Source organism: Pseudorca crassidens, chromosome 6, assembly GCF_039906515.1.
Source record: "Pseudorca crassidens isolate mPseCra1 chromosome 6, mPseCra1.hap1, whole genome shotgun sequence".
Lineage (NCBI taxonomy): Eukaryota > Metazoa > Chordata > Mammalia > Artiodactyla > Delphinidae > Pseudorca > Pseudorca crassidens.
The window spans coordinates 26,167,556-26,190,049 of NC_090301.1; the positions used below are offsets into that span (position 1 = coordinate 26,167,556).

Sequence of the window (22,494 nt, forward strand, 5' to 3'; positions counted from 1 at the left end):
CAATTATAAATATATATGCACCCAACCATAGGAGCACCTCAATAAATAAGGCAACTGCTAACAGCTCTAAAGAGGAAATTGACAGTAACACAATAACAGTGGGAGACTTTAACACCTCACTTACACCAGTGGACAGATCATCCAATAGAAAATTAATAAGGAAACACAAGCTTTAAATGATACAACAGACCAGATAGATTTTATTGAGATTTATAAGATATTCCATCCAAAAACAGCATATTACACTTTCTTCTCAAGTGCACATGGAACATTCTCCAGGATAGATCACATCTCGGGTCACAAATCAATCCTCAGTAAATTTAAGAAAATTGATATCATATTAAGCATCTTTTCTGGCCACAACACTATGAGATTAGAAATCAATTACAGGAAAAAAACGTAAAAAACACGAACACATGGACGCTAAACAATACGTTACTAAATAACAAAGAGATCACTGAAGAAATCAAAGAGGAAATCAGAAAATACCTAGAGACAAATGATAATGAAAACACAATGATCTAAAACCTGTGGATGCAGCAAAAGCATTTGAAGAGGGAAGTTTATAGCAATACAAGCCGACCTCAGAACCAAGTAAAATCTCAAATAAACAATCTATCCTTATACGTAAATGAACTAGAGAAAGAAGAACAAGCAAAATCCACAGTTAGTAGAAGGAAAGAAATCATAAAAATCAGAGCACAAATAAATGAAATAGAAACAAAGAAAACAATAGCAAAGATCAACAAAACTAAAAGCTGGTTCTTTGGGAAGATAAACAAAATTGATAAACCCTTAGCAAGAATCATCAAGAAAAAGAGGGGGAGGACTCAAATCAATAAAATTAGAAATGAAAAAGAAGTTACAACAGACACCACTGAAATACGAAGCATCCTAAGAGACTACTACAAGCAACTCTATGCCAATAAAATGGACAACCTGGAAGAAATGGACACATTCTTAGAAAAGTATAACCTTCCAAGACTGAACCAGGAAGAAATAGAAAATAGAAACAGACCAATCACAAGCACTGAAATTGAAAATGTGATTAAAAATCTTCCAACAAACAAAAGCCCAGGACTGGATGGCTTCACAGGCGAATTCTATCAAACATTTAGAGAAGAGCTAACACCTATCCTTCTCAAACTCTTCCAAAATATAGCAGAGGGAGGAACACTCCCAAACTCATTCTACAAGGCCACCTTTATCCTGATACCAAAACCAGACAAAGATGTCACAAAGAAAGAAAACTACAGTCCAATATCACTGATGATAGATGCAAAAGTCCTCAACAAAATACTAGCAAACAGAATCCAACAACACATTAAAAGGATCATACACCATGATCAAGTGGGCTTTATCCCAGGGATGCAAGAATTCTCCAATATATGCCAATCAATCAACGTGATACACCACATTAACAAATTGAAGAAGAAAAACCATATGATCATCTCAGTAGATTCAGAAAAAGCTTTTGACAAAATTCAACACCCATTTATGATAAAAACATACCAGAAAGTAGGCATAGAGGGAACCTACTTCAACACAATAAAGGCCATATACGATGAACCCACAGCAAACATCATTCTCAATGGTGAAAAACTGAAAGCATTTCCTCTAAGATCAGAAACCAGACAAGGATTTCCACTCTCACCACTATTATTCAACATAGTTTTGGAAGTCCTAGCCATGGCAATCAGAGAAGAAAAAGAAATAAAAGGAATACAAATTGGAAAAGAAGAAGTAAAACTGTCACTGTGTGCAGATGACATGATACTATACATAGAGAATCCTAAGATGCCACCAGAAAACTACTAGAGCTAATCAATGAATTTGGTAAAGCTGCAGGATACAAAATTAAGGCACAGAAATCTCTTGCATTCCTATACACTAATGATGAAAATTCTGAAAGAGAAATTAAGGAAACACTCCCATTTACCGTTGCAACAAAAAGAATAAAATACCTAGGAATAAACCTACCTAGTGAGACAAAAGACCTGTATGCAAAAAACTATAAGACACTGATGAAAGAAATTAAAGATGATACCAACAGTTGTAGAGATATACCATGTTCTTTGATTAGAAGAATCAATATTGTGAAAATGACTCTACTACCCAAAGCAATCTACAGATTCAATGCAATCCCTATCAAGTTACCAATGGCATTTTTTACAGAACTAGAACAAAAAGTCTTAAAATTTGTATGGAGACACAAAAGACACCAAACAGCCAAAGCAGTCTTGAGGGAAAAAAACGGAGCTGGAGGTATCAGACTCCCTGACTTCAGACTATACTACAAAGCTATAGTAATCAAGACAATATGGTACTGGCACAAAAAGAGAACTATAGATCAATGGAATAGGATAGAAAGCCCAGAGATAAACCCACGCACCTATGGTCAACTAATCTATGACAAAGGAGGCAAGGATATACAATGGAGGAAAGACAGTCTCTTCAACAAGTGGTGCTGGAAAAACTGGACAGCTACATGTAAAAGAATGAAATTAGAACACTCCCTAATACCATACACAAAAATAAACTCAAAATGGATTAAAGACCCAAATGTAAGACCGAACACTATAAAACTCTAAGAGAAAAACATAGGCAGAAAACTCTATGACATAAATCACAGCAAGATCTTTTTTGACCCACCTCCTAGAGTAATGGAAATAAAAACAAAAATAAACAAATGGGATCTAATGAAACTTAAAAGCTGTTGCACAGCAAAGGAAACCATAAACAAGATGAAAAGACAACCCTCAGAATGGGAGAAAATATGTGCAAACGAATCAAAAGACAAAGGAGTAATCTCCAAAATATAGAAACAGTTCATGAGGCTCAATATTAAAAAAACAAACAACCCAATCCAAAAATAGGCAGAAGACCTAAATAGACATTTCTCCAAAAAAGACATACAGATGGCCAAGAAGCACATGAAAAGCTGCTCAACATCACTAATTATTAGAGAAATGAAAATCAAAACTACAATGAGGTATCACCTCACACCAGTTAGAATGGGCATCATCAGAAAATCTACAAACAACAAATGCTGGAGAGGGTTTGGAGAAAAGGGAACCCTATTGCACTGTTGGTGGAATGTAAATTGATACAGCCACTATGGAGAACAGTATGGAGGTTCCTTAAAGAACTAAAAATAGAGCTAGCATATGACCCAGCAATCCCACTACGGGGCATATACCCAGAGAAAACCATAATTCAAAAGACACATACACCCCAGTGTTCACTGCAGCACTATTTACAATAGCCAGGACATGGAAGAAACCTAAATGCCCATTGACAGATGAATGCACAAAGAAGATGTGGTACTTATATACAATGGAATGTTACTCAGCCATAAAAAGGAACGAAATTGGGTCATTTGTAGAGACGTGGATGGACCTAGAGACTGTCATACAGAGTGAAGTAAGTCAGAAAGAGAAAAACAAATATCGTATATTAATGTATATATGTGGAACCTAGATAATGGTACAGATGAACTGGTTTGCAGAGCAGAAATTGAGACACAGACGTAGAGAACAAATGTTTGGACACCAAGGGGGGAAAGCGGTGGGGGTGGTGGTGGTGGTATGATGAATTGGGAGATTGGGATTGACATGTATACACTGATGTGTATAAAATGGATGACTAATAAGAAAATAAATAAAGAAATAAATATACATTAAACAAACAAACAAACACATTTCTAAGCCCTAACCCAGGTTACTAAATCAGAATCTTTGGTATTAGATCCAGGGAAATGTATTCTTTTATTAATGCTTCCAGGTGGCTATGAGTCCCTCTAAAACCTGAGAAATATACTTCCTGAGTATGAGACAAGAAATGTCATGCTAAGTAGCAAAGTAGTAAAGGATTGAATGCCAGCTCCACTGTACCATATAATGGTATAATTTACCTTAAGCAAGTCGTTTTTACCTCTTTGTACCTTGTTCCTAATATAAGGATATTAAGAGCCTTTATCCAAAAATATTGTGACAAAGATTAATACATGGAAAGTGTTTAGTATGGTTCCTGGCTATGTAAATCTTGGCTCTTGCTGTTGTTAAAAGGAACATTACCTACATAAAAATAGTAGGCCAATTAAAAAGAGTGTCTTGGTGAATCCACGTGGTGATCCTGTTTTACTATTGAGTTTCTGCAGTTCCTGCAACATGCTAGACACTCTTCATTAAAAGCGAATTTTTAGCTTTTTGAACTTTCTTTTTTTCATTTTGAACTTTCTTTTTTATATTTTACTGTATTCCTAACACTGTGAATCTCCTGAAAGAGAATAAATCAACAGAGAAGGAAACTTTCTATGGCACAAGGATAACACAAGACACCCATGTTGATGAGGTGCCTACCACAGGGCAGGACTGTCCACATGTGACTGTAGGAGGAAGTAGCTGTAGGTCTTACGACCCGCAATTACCCAACACAAAGGCTGATGACCCAGAGAAAAAAAAGCACCTCAGACACTAGCCACAAGTATCAAAAATGCATTAAATTAGTTATGTGTATTGTGAAATGTTTCTCCTTACTCTGGGATATGTACATTTTACACCAAGAAATAAAAACAAAAAAAGATAACGAGGTGCATGTCATGGAAAGGACACAACCAAGTTATCTGTGCTTCATCAACCATAGTTTTTATGCTGTTCCTACAGATTGATATGCATGAGTTCATTTAATTTAATTGTCAGAAAACTATGCAAGCAAGATATTCTTTTTCACAGGGAAGGAACATAAGGTTAGCGAGATTAAGTAGCCTGTCTATGGTGGCAGTCTGCATTCAACTCGTGGCTGGCTGTTTCTGGCCCCAAATCCTTCTTTGCATCACTTGACCAGAGCAGTAGATACAAAGCAGCCTGCTGGGTGCCCAACACTACTAGCAGCTGAAGACACAGCAGCGACATGCCCTCAGGGAGCTCTCAGTCTAGCAGGGAAGCTAGAGAATGAATACATTCTGAGCAGCATTACAAGCGTTATGGACCACAGGAGGTATAAGGAGTTCTAAGAGCATACATCAGGGAGACTAATTTTACTGCAAGGATGGGGAAAAGCCCCCTCAAGGAAGGGACATTTAACCTGAAAGATGAACAATAAGTAGGGTCAATAAAGGAGAGGGAAAGAAAGTACTGATAGCAGAAGGAACAGCATGTATGCAAAAACCCAAGCCAGAATGAGTCAGATACTTTGAAGGAAAATAATATCCAGGAAGGCTGCAGCACTGGAAGCAAGGGCTGAAAAGAGACTAAAGAAAAACTAATGGGAAGTCTTGCAGGTCACATAAGGTTCTGAAAATTCATCCTAAAATCAAATAATAATAATAATTTAAAATAAAAATTCAGGGGCTTCCCTGGTGGCACAGTGGTTGAGAGTCCGCCTGCCGATGCAGGGGACACGGGTTTGTGCCCCGGTCCGGGAAGATCCCACATGCCGCGGAGCAGCTGGGCCCGTGAGCCACGGCTGCTGAGCCTGCGCGTCCGGAACCTGTGCTCCGCAACGGGAGAGGCACAACAGTGAGAGGCCCACGTACCGCAAAAAAAAAAAAAAAAAAAAAAAAATTCAGTGAACAGATTAAGCAGATGAAAGGTAATGAGCAGATTTTCTGACTTATAAGCTTCTCCCACATCAGTGACTGGCATAGACATATTAGAAGACTCTATACTTAGGAGTTGTCAGCCTCTGCCCAACGTGTTTTTGAGCATCAGATCGATGGCTCTCTTTACACTGATGCATCAATTCAGCTGATGCACCACAAATATTCAATACAGTAAGTATTATAAATACGCTGAAATTTCTACTAAGCTATAGCTCCAAGCACCACCTCTTATCTTGATCTCAAGATGTACATCATCTGTTCCTCTCTTGGCTTATTGCCTGCAGCTGTGTAATAATGACACCCCAAGCACCCATTAGAGTCAATTTTATTGGTAACTTCTGCTTACTTAGGAAGACTATTACTCAGCTTCTGGAAATCAAAGCCAACAACAGCCTCTGGGCTGACATATACCTGCAGTCCACCAAGTACTAGAACCACGTGGAAAGGCAGACAGAACAATGAAAAAAAACCAAAAAACCAAAAATCTGTATAGAGAAATAGCCCTTTTGTGTCACTGGCTGCCTTAGTAGTTTTTCGTTGGATTCACTGCTGACTATAGGATGAAATTCATCGTGTAATCTTGACTAATGTCTTAGCCTTGAATTCTCCTCACACCTTCTAGACGTTTTTTAACATTTCATTAACTGATTTACCTGATTTAAAAACAGGTGTGAGTCAACAACTGAGCTGATTTTATTTCTTTTTTGATTTGCTACTGAACTATAAAGATTACAAAGTCTGCCCTTTTGTTCCCTTGCTGTTCCTGTTCTTATCTCATGTATACATTTGTCTCCTAAAATCTTCCCCTTGGCTAATCTAGTCCTGCTTCTTCACAACGTTCCTCTCCCAAAGTTCCCACTTTTAAGATTGTTTATTTATTAATAAATTTATTTATTTACTTATTTATTTTTTGCTGCATTGGACCTTCGTTGCTGTGTGTGGGCTTTCTCTAGTTGCGGCGAGCGGGGGCCACTCTTTGTTGCAGAGCATGGGCTGTAGGTGCACACGCTTTAGTAGTTTTAGCACATGGGCTCTAGAGCGCAGGCTTAGTAGCTGTGGCGCACGGGCTCAGTTGCTCTGTGGCATGTGGGATCTTCCTGGCAGGGCTTGAACCCATGTCCCCTGCATTGCCAGGCAGATTCCTAACCACTGCATCGCGAGGGAAGTCCTAAGATTAAGTTTAGAACTAACAGTTTCCAAGGATGTATGTACCCTGCTGCTTGGAGGCTGAAGCCACAGAATGTAAAGTAGAAATGGAAAATAAATAATGTATATTGTAATCTGATGTTGTGATTCCCTTCAGAGCCTCCAGAGCAATACATGAAGTTTGGGGCACTGCCCTGAGGAAAGAAATTCTGCATCAAGGAGGTCTGGAAGGAAGATGTTCAGCCAGCTCTTCTCTGTGAACTGATTGTTCAACTGGTAACCCGCCACTGACTATCCTGAAATTAAATAAAACCTTGTATGCTGGCATGTATTAAATATTCTTTTGAAATGTTGCTAGTATAGAAATTTGGAGGTCACCTTCTGAGGTGATCCCAATGAGTCATGCCCTCGTATAATTGCCTGCTCTTGAGTGCAGATGGAACCTTCTAGTGCTTCTAAATGATATATTATGGCAAAAGTGATAAGATGTCAAGCCTTTGATGAAGTTGCTTTATATAGCAAAGGTGATGCAATGTCACTCCTATGAATATGTTATATAAGACTCTGGCTTAGAAGTTTGGAGAGAGAACTTCTCCTGCTGGCCTTGAAGTAAGGCTGCCATGTTGTGAGACGGCCCGTGAGGAAGCTCACATAGTAAGGAACTGGGGGGCCTCTACTAGCTGAGAGCAGCCGCCCCCCGAGATAACAGTGAGCAATACAACGGAGACCTCAGTTCCACAGCTGCAAGGAGATGCACTGTCAACAACCCGAGGGAGCTGAGAAGCAGAACTTCCCTCAGCCAAAGCCCTGATGAGCCCACAGCTTGGTTAGAACCGAGATAGACTGAGACCCTGAGCAGAAACTCCAGCTAAGCTGAGCCTGTACTCCTGCCCTACAGACACTGTGAGAGAAAAAATAGCTGGTTTATTTTTTTTCTTTTCCTTCAGTACTGCAATAATATTCCATGATCTCCTTGCAACCAGTTTTCTGTTGTAAAAAGTGTGACTTAAAACTGATTTGGGGCCCTTTGTAGGTGATTCCCCTTGTTCTTTTGCAGTTTTTAGAATTTTCTTTTTATCTTAACCAAACTGAGGTTTATACGGATTGCACATTCTTCTCAAGAGAGCATGGATAGAGACGTTTCGGGAACGGCACATGAGGAGCTCTGTTGACCCTATCTCTGGTGAAACAGCCATAACTGGTGAAAATCAGTGAAAGAAAAAAACTTTAGGTCTCTGGATATTGCCCTAAAGACATACAGCAAATGGAGAAACCCTTAAGAAAATCTATGCAGTCTTGGTAAGGAAAGAGAGTCTGCGGCATTTTGAGCCTTTACCTTCCCTTCCCGCAGCTCACCATTGACCGTAGCTCCACTACGGCAGGTTCAGCCGAGAACACAGGAATCTCTTCCGCCAGGGTCATGCCATCTCCCGTGGCAGGGCAGGGTGCCAGTATGTCTCATGCTCCAGCTCCGTGTTGCAGAAGCCATACGCCAGGCAAGAGTCACTGAGAGGTCTTGCGCGCCCTTCTTCCACCCAGCTCTCACTCAATGGCGGAAGCCGTCTTCCAGGTGCATCAGATCAAGAATACTGGTTCCCGACTGGCTTGCTTCTACTCGCTTGTAGATAGGGCAGAGTTTCTACACCTGAAGACGCTAGCCAAGACCAGAAGCTAATGCCCCACACAGCGGCCCACTTGTAAAGAAGGAATATCATCTCTTGAGAAGTGGGTTACTGTCCTTGCCACCAGCTCTGGAGCAGTGGTGCTGAGGTTTTTGTGGTAAGCAATTAAAAGGAGGCCCAGAGCGCCATGAAAGCAACAAGCTAAACCATAGACCAGGTAGAGTTTAACAAAGAGCACCAGGGAAAGAGACAACTAGGAGGATCCCTTCTGGGGTCAGAACAAACCTGAAAGGCAAGCTTCAAAAACTACCCCTGCAGAGAATGGACTTTAATTGGACTGGTCTGTGGAGCGGTTTACACCCCAGGACATTGCTGAAAACAGTAGAACAATCAACCAGCAATTAGAGGAGGCTGGCAGCTAGATGTGATACCATCAGAGGCAGACAGTTTAACAAAGATCAGAAAAACAGAGAGAGATCAGCTAAAGCCATTGTCATCCCAGGGTAACTGTGTGTGGCCGGAGGCTGCATCCTCTGAGGCAGCATGCTGTGAGGAAACAGATTTCACTGAAATATGCAGCCAAGCAACTAAAAATACAAATAAACAAACATCAACACCCACAGCAAGTCCTGGAGGGACATATCAGTATCCAGAGTTGGAACCCACATAGAAGGCTGATGGAAATGCAATATGGTGTAGTCACTTTGGAAAACAGTCTGATGGTTCCTCAAAAGATTAAACATGCAGCTACCATATGATCTAGCAACTCCACTCCTAGTTATATACTCCTCCCCCACAAAAGAAAGCATATGTCAACTGAAATAAAAGCATACAATGTGAGAGCCATGAGTTTCAGTTTTATTTGGTGACTTCCTGAGGACTGTAGCCCAGGAGACAGCCTCTCTGATCGTTCTGAGAAACTGCTCTAAAGAGGGGAGTGGTGGGGAGAGGCCAGTGTATATGTGATTTTGGCCAAGGGGGTATGTGAAATCAAGCACACATCTCAGTTGAAGTGCCAAGGAACAGATATCAGTTAATGGCTTTAGTGCTTTTCTAAGTATGGGAAGATGCAAGAATCCAAGTTCATTACATTTTCTCCTGAAAATATCTAACTATCTGAGGTTCTGTTGTGACAGTTTTCCCAGAGCAGAGTGCCTTATTTCTGATCTCCCACTAAATTCCTTTCAGGGTGTGTTGTAGGTCAACGCCTGCAGTGGCTAGTGACTTAATTCTTGTAGAACTGGGTAGTGAGCGACATTCCTTAGTTGCCACATGTACGGTTAGGCCATTCAGGATGGCTGTTCTCTGGCTCTCTGTACATCCTCTGCTTGACCAGGCCCTGTTTCACTCACAGGACGATCCAATCCTCTTATATAGAGCTTAATTAGTAACTGCCCATGTGCTTGCCCCCTGCCCCAGCTGCTGGTTTCCTTGGTAACTGATGAGCCACCCTGACATCAATTCCCCCTGTAAATGGTAGCCTCCTTCTCCCCCAAGTAGTGGAGATTGCTGTCATGTTCTGCTGCCCTCTGCCATCCACGGCAGGGTGTCATTCCAGGACCTTTGGTTCATACATATAAAATCCCCTGTCCAATAAACTGTTGATGTCTCTGTCCATGCCTCCGGGATCTTTTTTCAATCTCAGGACTGGGCAACTACCAGGCTTGCAGGCCTGTGGAGTATAGCCCAACAGAACATACCTCCACTCAAAAACACATACACAAATGTTCATAGCATTAGTCATAATAACCAAAAAAGTAGACACAACCCAAATGTCCATCACTGGTAAATTTATAAATAAAATGTGATCCATATATTCATATAATGGAATATTATTTGGCAATAAGAAAGGAATGAAATGCTGATACATGCTATAACATGAATGAACCTTGAAAACATTATGCTAATGAAAAAAGCTACTCACGAAAGACCACAGTTTGTCCATAGACAGAGAAGGTGAGTGGCTGCCTACAGCTGAGGCTGTTGGAAAGAAATGGAAAGGGACTGCTAAATGTTATGGGGTTTCTTTTTGGGGTCATTAAAATTTTCTCATATTGATTGTGGTAATGGTTGCACAACTCTGTGAACTTACTAAATATAATTTACTAAATATAATTGAATTGTACACTTTAAATGGGTGAATTGTATGGTAGGTAAATTATATTTCAGCTGTTTTTTAAGAACTGGCAATGCAACCAGTCACCTTCCTTAATGAACTTAATATTAATATTTACACTATTAGAATTTTACCTAAAACTTTGTGCTTTTGCCAGAGAAGTTTTAGAGTATTCCTTTAGTTGTGTGGTGGAGAGAGAGAAAATTTTTTAATTAACCTCTTTGCAGATTTTTTTCAGTAATAAAGTATGTGTTGCTAGGTGAACACATGGCCAGGAATTGATAGGTTCAGCATTGCTCAGTGATGTGAGGTTTGCCTCTAAAGATTCTGAGGCTTAGTAAATAAAATCCGTATTGTCCCTTCTGTTCCCAAATCAATGGTTGGCCTAATTCATTATTAGTAATTCTATTCAGAAGTACAACATGCTTCTATGCCGTGCTTTTAGTTTAGGAGAGTCAACTTTTAAAATTAGGCTATTTACCACTCAAAGACATTGGACCCACAATTTTTTCTCACCATACCATATCTGTGCTTTTTAAAAAGGCAGTTTGGCCATTTATATTTAAGAAAAGAGATTGGAATATATCTTTTGGTACTGAAACATAACTCTTTATTAAAGCAAGTAAATATAAGGGATATTAGGCAATGAAACATAATTCCTTTAGAGAAAGATTTCTTTCCCAAATAAAGACCTAGGATGTATTTCTTAGTAATTACTTTAAAGGGAAAAAATTTAAAAAGACCTCAGACATTTCTTTTTTTTAACACACATTACACAACTTGTGCTTAAAAACCTCTCCAGAAGTTTACGCTCAACCATCTTCAGCGTTTGAATGTGCAGGGGTCTCTTAACTTCTGTCACAGCCACAGACACAGTGTCCACATTAGTTAGGGAAAAAAATTGGTTTACTTTTGTAAACTGCTTGCATGCAGAACGTCTATATTCTTTCCTGCACATAGAAGAAAAGAGAAACTTCTACACTTTCCTTATACATTTCACGTGATTATGGTCATTCAGAAAGCCCACTTTCACAGGGAGCAGTACGGTCCTTTCTTGGTTTACTCTTTTTAACTCCTCCCTCCCAGCAGTCATTCGTCATCTGACTCCCAAACTGGTGCCAGATGTCACTTAATTGATATTTATCTGTTTACATTTTGAAAATAACCTAAGGTAGGCCCCATCGAAAAACAAAGTTATAGAAACTCTTCTAAAGCACTGAGGTTCCTGAAATGATCATAATATTGTGAAAACAACTTAAACAAGACTTTTAAATAGAAATAATGCTTGTCAAATATGGCAAAATGCTGAACCTCACTGGGCATCAGTAAGAAGCCTGTGTTTAGCCAACCACATCCAATTCCGCAATCAGGCCCTGTCCTAGCTCATGGCAGCAGCAATAAATTGATGGCAAGGATGGATCATTAAATTCTGGTAATTAGTGGGATATTATTCCTTCTATCAAATTTGAAGTATAATTGATTAATCCCTTAACTTTGAGATATGTCACATCAATTTATTTTGCTTGTCTCGATAGCAATCTTTCTATGTTCTTAACACAGTTATTCCAAAATTATAGATCAAGCAATCAATACAAATTTATAAGTGACAAAAAGATGTGAGTTATTATGCTGGACTTTATGAGAAATATGACGTCAGATAAAATTTCTTTTGTCACTCAAGTTACTTAAGTATTAGATGGAAAATTAGGAACTACTGGGGAGGGGGAAATTCCTGCCTCTACCTGTCTTGAGTTCTTGTGGCTGGACTAATAATAAAACTGATACAAAATAGATTAACAGGAGAAAAAGAAACAAATTTTAATTCACAGGGAGGTCTCAAAGGAATGAGACCTAAGAAGTGTCCAAAGCAGGCAGCTTTTGTACTTTTTAGATAAAAAAAACAATAAACATAAGAGAAATTGACAGGACAAAGAAATTTAGGATTTGGATGCTCAATTAGTGAAGAATCTAAACAGAATTTGGGCTTGGGTGGTAAATTAAAGTAATAAGATTTGTTTATACAGTCTTCTGGGCCTGAATTCCCTATCTCTGGCATTAAAGGTGTCCTTCTACCTCCTTTCACATGAGAGATTTATTTCCTGCTTTCAGGGAGATAGAAAGAAGTGTCAGAGTGTCCCTCTTGCATTGGCCGTTTCTTAAGTAACTTTAATTCAAAATAATCAATATGCCACTGTGGCATATTTGTGGGTGGCCTGCCTTGAGCCCCAACAGAACTAAATAAATAAAAGAAATTTTTAAGTAAAAGAGGTATAGTGAGACAGAGAGAGAATAAGACATAATAAGTATGCCAAATGAGTGGTTTGAATCTCTTTAAAGCAATGACCACCATATTGGTCTTCAGATTATCATACACCAGGTTTATTACTCATAGTGTTCACACTAGTTGCCCAAAGCTTCTTGTACTTGGTGGTATAAATAAGAATATTTTCACTTCCTTCAAAAATGAAAACTGTGAAACAGCCCAATTTCTAGCAACAAAGGTATTTTTGTTTTGACTTGACATTACAAATTATTGGCCTTTAAATTACTCATGGAAATATTGCTTAAAGCATTTTGATAATCAATTATTACTTTCCACATTAGGCTCTCATTTTTATTAGTGAATATTCTAGCTATGGTATAGACACATTTTTTAAAAAATTTAGTCTGCTAAACCAACTAATCTACAAATTGCAGAGTTGCCTACACTTCACACCCTGGGGAAGCAAAACTGACAATTTGGAAGAGTTTTAAAACATACATATTAGGGAAACCATTGACTGTGTGTTCATGGCTCAGTTATTTTCATTTTCATTGCTCATTTTTAAAAAAGGGAACTTTTCACACTGGATTATTTAATTAATGATGAATGTGTGACCCTGTGTACATTTCAGTTCACTGTGATCCCCGACTACACAAATAATTCATATCAAGGAAACTGCGCGTATACAGGAAAGAGAAGCACTGACCTGGAGCTCCATTATCAGTTTCATCTTTAGTAGGTGTCATATCATAACTCCTTCTTCCATTTCCTTTTAAATTTGATTAACAAAGAGCAAATATGTTACTGCGGTGCAAGAATGACACATTCATTAATCACAATACCATTTACAATTATGAGTACATTTGTTTTTTATACTAAAATAATAGCTGCCATAATAAATAATCTGACAATAATATTCTATTAAGAACGTTCAACAGTGCATTATAAATCTAAACTACAAAGAGAAATTAGAGTGATTGGCGAGTTACTGTGTTCCAGAATAGAAGGTATCATATGCCAACTATTGTCATGAGATGGTCAGTAGAAAATACATAAGGCGCAAATTCCATGGTGAAGATACCTGTAAGTAAACACAGAGGAGAAATATTTCCTTTTATCCTTATAGCATCTTGACTTCAGTTATAAAAGCTGTTTATTCAAAGAGTACATGAAGGCTTAGGATTATTAAAGCAATTCGTTTAATGATATGTGCACAAAGATAAAGGTAACTACAAATGTCTGGCTTCTAACTCATGCTGATAGTTTGGAATTTTCTCTTTCTCACGAATTCATGTTTCTTGTAGATAACAAGCTGCCCTGGGGAAAAGGGACCTGGAGAGAAAAGGGTAGTAGCTATTATTGGGAATTTACAAAGTGCTGCACTCCATTAACATTTCTCATTCCCTGGGAGCCTGTTTCTGACAGCTCCCAAAGCTCAGCACTAACGCAAAGCCTTAAGCAGGTGGATGGTGGGCTGTTACACAGGCGCCTCTGCATTCTGGAAATAACACAAGTTTAAAAATCACACAGATATGGGTTCAAAACATAACTCTGCCACCTACTAACTCTGTTGCCTTGGGCAGATGATAACCTCCTGAGTTTCAAGTTTCTCATATGTAAAATAAATAGAGAATTCTCCTCCATCAAGATAAAATGATATTTTGGAGATTAATCCTTTGTCTGTTGTTTCATTTGCAAATATTTTCTCCCATTCTGAGGGTTGTCTTTTTGTCTTGTTTATGATAGCATCAACATATATACACTACCGAATGTAAAATAGTTAGCTAGTGGGAAGCAGCAGCATAGCACAGGGAGATCAGCTCGGTGCTTTGTGACCACCTAGAGGGGTGGGATGGGGAGGGTGGGAGGGAGACGCAAGAGGGAGGGGATATGGGGATATATGTATGCATATGGCTGATTCACATTGGTATTGTATTATACCAGTATTGTGTAGCAATTATAGCACAGTATTGTGAAGCAATTATACGCCAATAAAGATCTATTTTAAAAAAGATAAAATGATATAATGCATACAAATACCTAAGTGTTCAATTAATTAAGCTAGTATCTATTTGAAATACTTAAGGTCTATCATGTGGCAGGTACTACGCTGGGAGATAGTGGTGAGTAAGACAGACAGAGTGACTTAGCCTGACCAACTCTCCTCATTTGTCCAGGATTTTCCCAGTTTTAGCAAAGAAAGTCCTGCATCCCAGAAACCCCTCAGCCACAGACAAACAAGGACAAACTGGTCATCCTACCAGAGCATTCAACCTAAAAGACTATATCTAGATGCCATCAAGGATACGACCACAGCATGAAACTGTAGTTTCAAAGAGTTGTCAAAAGGGAAAGCAAAGTTGTCATCGCTCATCCTGAATTGAAGTGAGCCTGAGAATGACACGATTCTCAAGGGGCTGGCAGGAGAATAAAGAACTGGATTATGAACAGGGTGTGCTAGAGAAATTAGGAGAGTAAAGAGCTGACAGAGCTAAACAAGAGTCCTTGAAACTCCAACCTGTCCTTGAGGAAACTTTCTATAGTTTGTGACCTACCTATAGACATCCAATTCAGAAAGAAGGTATAAAGGAAGCCAGGCATGTGGGTAGGTAACCACATCACTTGAGGAGACAAAACATAGAATATTTTGCAAGAAAGTCTCAGTGGACAAAGCCTGACTGGAGCACAGACTTGAAGCATCATATACTCTTGGATAATATCTCCGTGATGCCTCCATCTAGTAGTGATAGAAACTAAAGCTCCGGACGTCACCCTCAGCCTCGTGTTCCTGAGCCACTCCTCCAGATGTAAGCTCCTCTGTGTTTTTTCTTCCTTTCCTGGACTTTTATCCCAATACTGCTCCAAGCTGTCTGCCTCCAGTACTCCCTACCTTGCCTGCCCTCCCAACCAAACCTTCCTACAGCCTCCGGAACCCACAATTTCTATTGGGAACTCCTATCAGATTCTATCTACTAAGTCTGGAAAGAATTTTTTTCAGTGCTTCTAGCAGCATTAATATTCCTCAAAAGATATTTTGGAAAGTGTTACTCTAGGCTCACCTCCTACCTGCAGTAGCCTTTACCCACTGTATATGGAGCTTCTGGAAGCCATCACACTCTTCACTCCCTCTTATCTTTGCATGTGTTCTTTTCTCTTCCAGAACTGTTCCGCTTTCACTCTTTCTCCTAGCTAATTTATACTGCACCTTCAAGACTAAGTTCAAATACACTGCTTAGGCCCCTCCATCTGGTTTATAGTCCCTTCCCCATACCTCCAGGGCACCCAGTTCATTCCACTTAGCAGTCAGTTTCCCAAGGAAAGAGCTCCTCTTATTTACCTTTGTTACTTCAGGGATTACTACAGTATCTGACTTTTTTTTTTTTCTAACTGTTGAACATTCATTGAAATCGGGTCATTTTCCACATCTCTCAAAGCACAGATAACCAACCTGAGACCTAACTAACGTAGCATCGATAATGGTTCCGTCTAAATACTCATAGAGGAATGTGGAAGAGCATCTCAGCAGCAGGACGGCTGTAGATGGGGAGAGCTCACAGCCCCCAGGGCCCTTCGCCACCCTCCACCCCCGTGCCCGCACGCCCAGCCCCGCAGCCGACCATCAGGCCCCGGCACCTGAAAACCCACTGCGCCCGGAGCCTCCGGTCAGTGCAGGGTGAGGGTCATGTCTGTCCACAGGTTGGGGCTGGAAAGCACTTTCTGCCATTGGAGTTTTGATTGTGAGCACGAGTCCGCGCCGCCCGCTGGCTCTTCCTTGGAACCAAGCCTGGAGCCTCCCAGCAAGCGGTCGTTCACACCGAAGTTGGCCTGGTCCCAAACGGTTAATTCTGGGGTGGATTGCCTCAGCTGAGAAGGGGTGACCCCTTTGAAAACGAAGGAGTGCTTCCACTGGGGACAGGCTTGCTTCTTCAGGACGGGGGACTTCAGTCTCAACCTCTGCTGGTCTGGCAGAGTGAGACAGCCCTTAACAAATGAGTTTAAGGTACCATCTGAGGGCACAGGTAAATTCTTGGCTCCCAGCACTACCAAACAGAGCTGACCGTTATGTGATGGCTGATCTCCCGTCCCTTCTTGAGCCTCCTGGAGCTTTCTGGGCCCTGCAGGGAGGACCAGTTTGGCCCGGACTACAAGTTCTCTGTTATTCGTGGGAACACTGTCTTCGTCTTTCTCTGCCTTGGCCTGGAGCGGATACCAATGGGCAGACTGGGTCGTGCGGTCATCAAAGTCCCACGTGGCCAGAGGGATGATCACTTCTCCAAGAAACACCCTCCGGGCGAGCGTGCCCAGGTGCCACACAGACACCCGCAGCTGCCGGGTCGCCAGCTGGGTAGGCTCCACCTGGTACTTCAAGGTCTCCTGAAAGGTCGGCTCCACCGTGTTCTTTTAGACTCCAGTCTTGCGTTTTCCCTGGGAGGATCTGTCAGGCAGCAGATAGGTCTTTACATAAGGATTGCACTTTTTCTTCTTTTCCTCCCCATAGGCAAGGTTCTTACAGGCCTTGATGCGTATGCTAGGTTTTTGCTAATTGTTGAATAAATAAGATGTTGAAGACAATGGAGAATAAATCATTGAACCAAAATTTAATGGGGGAATTTGGACGAGCAGTATACCAACTGCCTCTCTGCAAATTTAGTTAGAAGAAACAAAGTTGTCTTTCTGGAGCTCTCTTAGAACAGGAAAATGAACTGCATGACTTCTGGGGTCTTCCTCTTGCCTTTGGAGTCTGTAAAGTTCTGGGAGAATAATACATATCTCTGTGAGTTTGATCTAGCCCTTTCAAATGGATTTATTATTCTTTATTTAAATTATGTATGACTTACACTTCCAGCTGAATATCAATAGGAGAATCCAGTCTGATCTTAGATTTCTTAACATCTCCAAGTTAGAATCTCATTCAAATTCAACGAGATTAAAAGACCTTAGATAAAAATTATTAGGGATTTCTCCCCACTCTTTTAGCTGTCACGTGTATGATCTTTTTCACATCTATTTTGACTTTCTAAATCCTCTTGTAGAGATTTTAAATTATCCTTTCTTGACTTGTTTAGTGAAAACATTGGAATGTTCAGAGGAAATCTGCTGCATTTATAACCATCTATTTTTCCCTTTTAGATTTTTTTCTCTTGCTCTTTTATAACTTCTTTTTTTCACTAATCTACTCTGCCAGGGATTTTGACAGCTGAAGTATGTGATTAGTGCCATTTTATATCTCAATGTATGTATTTAAATCACTCACAGTGGTTCTAGTTGAAGTTTTGTTCTGTCAAAATATTTTAGACTTAAATGAAAGCTACCCACACGTGCTTTTTACAAAAGCAATTCTTGCACAAAAAGATTTATAGCATCTCTCTTTTTGAGTAATTCTGAATAGGTGACCTAAAGCATCTAAAAATGACAGGTTTCATTTCATTTTCTGTATTTTGGGCTTAGATATACACAGTAAAATTTTTCATGCACACCAGTACTTAAGATTCAATAAAAGAGTTAACTTTCTTCCCCCTGGAAATCATTGTCTGCTATCTTTTCTTCCACCACTTCCTGCTCACTCTTCAACACACTCAAGTGTGGCTTACAATCCATCACCTCATGAGAACATTATTTTAAATTCTTTTTAACACTTGTGACATTCCTCAGCATTGTATGAGAAGTAAGGGGAAATTAAGCAGTTCAAATTCTGATATAGATTAAAAAAATAGAATTTGGGAAAATTTGAACTGTCTCTAATTTTAAAAAATATATCCATATAATAATGTCTTCAACTCTATAAATGTAGTTTGTTACTCTTTTAAAGGAGAAATGTTACCAGAATACTAGCAAAGCCAGAAAGTTCTAAGTCAAATGTGTTACAGAAACAGTATATTTTAAAATGTATTGCTCTAGAAATAATTTAGTTTTAGATTTATACATGTAAATTTAATATTTGAAGAGTTAACACATTTTCAAAGTTTTGATGTGAATGTTAAGAGATAATAGTCTCTTAAAAGTAAACTCTCAGAACATCATGAATTCCTTGAAGAACAGTCTATGCTTCATGTTTCTTTATCTATCGTGACTATCATGCAGCTAGACACAATGTTAGTATGTAAAAAGCACTCCAAATTGAACTTGAAGTAGAGAATTGAGGCAAATGACTGAAAAATCAATGAAGGCGGATTTTGATTTCTTACTTTGGAATCCACCTGTTGGCCTTACCAATCACTGTTCCAAGGGGAGCTTTTATTTAAGAGAATAGAAATACCTTACATGGCGAATCTACCACATGATTTTCCTCAGTTAAGCAACAAAGGGAGTTTGTTCTACAGAGGTCAAACTAGCTTCTCTTTGGTCTAGTATTAAAGTACGTTGGAGAGAGACAACACAGAAACTCTTTCGGCCAGGCTTGAGATGCCAGGGTCATTACCTTTAATCTTTCTTTTTTAGATGGTTCCAAATTGCTGGAGAAAAATAACACAGTGGGGCACATTTATGGTTTCCCAACCCAGCAAGGCCCTTAGGACTGCCTGACTAGCTTTCCTACTCTCCACAATAATCATTTCAAGTCTTCTGCTTTCTCCTTAAATTTTGATCCTTCCCTATCCTCTGGAATTTCAATGGATGACACTCTCTCTGATTTTGCTAATAAATTAGAAACATGATAAGGAAGTTTTCACAGCTCTCATCACCAAATACACAGACCTACTCACATAGACACCTGGATTCACCTCTTTTTCTACTTTGAAAATGGAGGAAATATCCCTCCTCCTAAAAAGGGCCTTACCTGCCACCTTCTTATAACTCCACAGCTAGAGGTTATCTTCCCTGGCCTCTCTGCTCTCTCTCTCTTAGACCCTACCCTTTACTATTTAAACATGCTTTAATCATTCCCTTAAAAATTAAGAAAGATAAAGTGTCCCTGGATCCTACATTCTCCTAACCTATTCTTCTGTCTCTTTTCTCCCCTAACTCTTGTAAAGAGCTCTCTGCCTTTAGTATCTCTACTCTCTATTGACTCTTCACCCATTTCAGTATGGCTTCTATTATACCACCAATGAAAACACATTTTAATAATGCAAATAATCTTTGTGACTCAAAGAAAGTTTTAATTCTTCATTTTACAGGACTTCCTAAGAGCATTTCACATAATTGGCCTCTCTCTCCTTTTTAAAATACTTTCTTCCTTGAGTTCTGTGACGACAGATCCTCCAGGGTTTCCTTCTACTTTGCTGTGACTGGCCATCTCAGTTCCCTTTGATAGTTCATTCTCCTCTACCCAGCCTGCTGAGATACTGACTGATGTACATTATTTAGAGCAATAGGAACAAAACAAATGGACTGGGAACTGGACTTTCCCAAGATTAGATTTGGTACTACAGAATGAGATGACACAGGCATGCCATCTTTACAGAAAATATTCTGCAGGTGAGTCTAAGGAGAGTCTTAATTCCAGTCATTTTGGGCAACTGAAAAGACAATAGATTATATGGGAACAGGAGGGCAAATAAAGCCTAAACAACTCATATACAAATTAATCTCTGCCACTTATACTATTGCCCACACACATTCCCACATAGGCTTAGTGCAAATAGCTGACTCAAATGTGATTAAAAAGTGAATTATAATAATTTTAAAAGGATACAGCACAGACAAAATCATTTAAAAATACTTTTTAAGAAGGAACAGAAAAAGCAAAAGGCAGACCAAAAACAATAAATAGAAAAAATATTGCCACCAAGCAGATAAAAATGTAGGCCAAGCATATTGCCATAAATTCAATATAGCCAAGTAGAGTAATCAAAGAGCTCAAAAAGAATTACAAAAACTCAGAAAAAAACATAGTGAAACAACAGAGTGAGATGAAACATAATCTTTCAGAGCTCAGGAAAGAAGTAAAAAGAATCAGAAAAAATCAAATCCATCAGAGAAGTAATGAAAAGAAAACAAGCTGGCTAAAACACAGTAGGAGTTATAGAGAAGAGGTTTGGGGAGAAGAATTTTAGAACTGGAAATGATGGAAATGATAACTGGGAAAAGAAGGAGATAGAAGTGTGTAAGACTGATTCCCTCAAATTTCATATACAGAATATAAAATATATTACTGAAACAGAAAATTATATAAGTAGTATAAGTTTATTTAAAGGAGGTAAACAATAGATAACCTAAGAAAAGTGATGTAATCCATGGAAATCATTTCATAGACAGAAGGGGCTAAAAAGATAGAAATATATACTAACTTCTTACTGTTCATTCTGGGAAGTAAAATGATATAGGTCATTAGATCATGAACTCAGAAAAGAGATAAATGTAGATAAAATAAAATATTTTGGGTTTGAACTCAGCTGCTCCCATGGACACAACAAATATACAGCTACATATGGAATGATTTTCCTCTGAAAAGGACCTGAAAAGTAGATGAACAGTGTGTCTACAATAAAGGATAAGAGGCACATGGAGACAGGTAGGAGAAACAGAGATACAGTCTCACCCTGGACGATACCCCAGGAGCAGTGACCTACAATCAAGAGATACACCAAAAATATAAAGCTTTCCCTCAAGGAGTGAAGGAATCGAGCCCCACATCAGGCACCCTGACCCTTGAATCCAGAAGACAAGCACCCAAAATATCCAGTTTTGAAAATCAATGTGGATTAAGTCCAGGAGAACCATAGCATTGTAGGGAATGGAGACTCCTCTCTTAAAGGGCTCATGAACTGTTCCATTTGCACTGATATCCAGCACAAAAGCAACAGTTTGAAAATGCCTAGAACATAAGAAAAGGAAGTCTATTTACAGATTTAAAGCTGCTGCTGGAGAAGCAGGAAACTGCTGGGACTTTCGCCAGGGATGGAAGCACTGGTGGGTGCCATTTTTGTAATCTCATCCTAACTAGCTCATGACAGAACTGGCAAGTGCCATTTTTGGTGCCCTCTCTCTAACCTGCTAGCACCGGTGCACGTGCTCTGCCCACCCCATGCCACAACCCAGCTGGGTGAGTGCCCCAAACCCATATTCACCCCATGTAGCAGCCACACCACAACTAGGCCAGGCAAGCACTCTGTGCCTCACCCACCCTACACAGAAGCTGCAGCCCTGCTATAGCTGGCAGGTACGCACAGCCCATACAAGGGACACCTCTTCAGTGCCTGACTCTGGTGGCCAAGAGAGACTTCACTTCCAGGCCCCACAGATAATATCCTACATAAGGACACTCCTTCAAGACTGAGAGAGGTAGCCTGTTTCACCTAATACATATAAATAGAGAGTTAGGAAAAATGAGGAGACAGACAAATCCCAAACTAAACTAAAGAACAAGACAACCCCCCAGAAAAAGATCTTAATGAAATGGAGATAAGCAACCTACTTGATAAAGAGTTCAAAGTAATGGTCATAAAGTTGCTCACTGAACTCAGGTGAAGAATGGGTGAACACAGTGAGCTTCAACATAGAGATAGAAAATATAATAAAATATAGAACAGAAGTTATAACTGAAGTGAAAAATACACTTTAGGAATTCAACAGCAGACTGAATGAAGTAAAAGAACAAATCAGCAAGCTAGAAGACAGAGCTGTAAGGTCCGTAGGCCCGGGTGAAAGGAGGCCCGGGGGGTAAGAGAAAACATCGACCAGTATGAGGTAGGAGAGGCATTGGGACATAACGACCTCACCTGTTCTGGGAATCAACAAGAAACTCTAACTTCCTGCCCAGAAAACAATGGGGCTGACGGGAAGGGAAAATGGGCTTATGCCCCAC

The 22,494-nt window shown here is 39.6% G+C and overlaps 1 pseudogene; it reads right to left on the reverse strand.

Annotated features, from left to right (window-relative positions):
• Positions 1–16,359: 16,359 nt before the first annotated feature.
• LOC137225991 (synaptotagmin-like protein 3 pseudogene) lies at positions 16,360–22,187 on the reverse strand (annotated as a pseudogene).
• Positions 22,188–22,494: the final 307 nt, after the last annotated feature.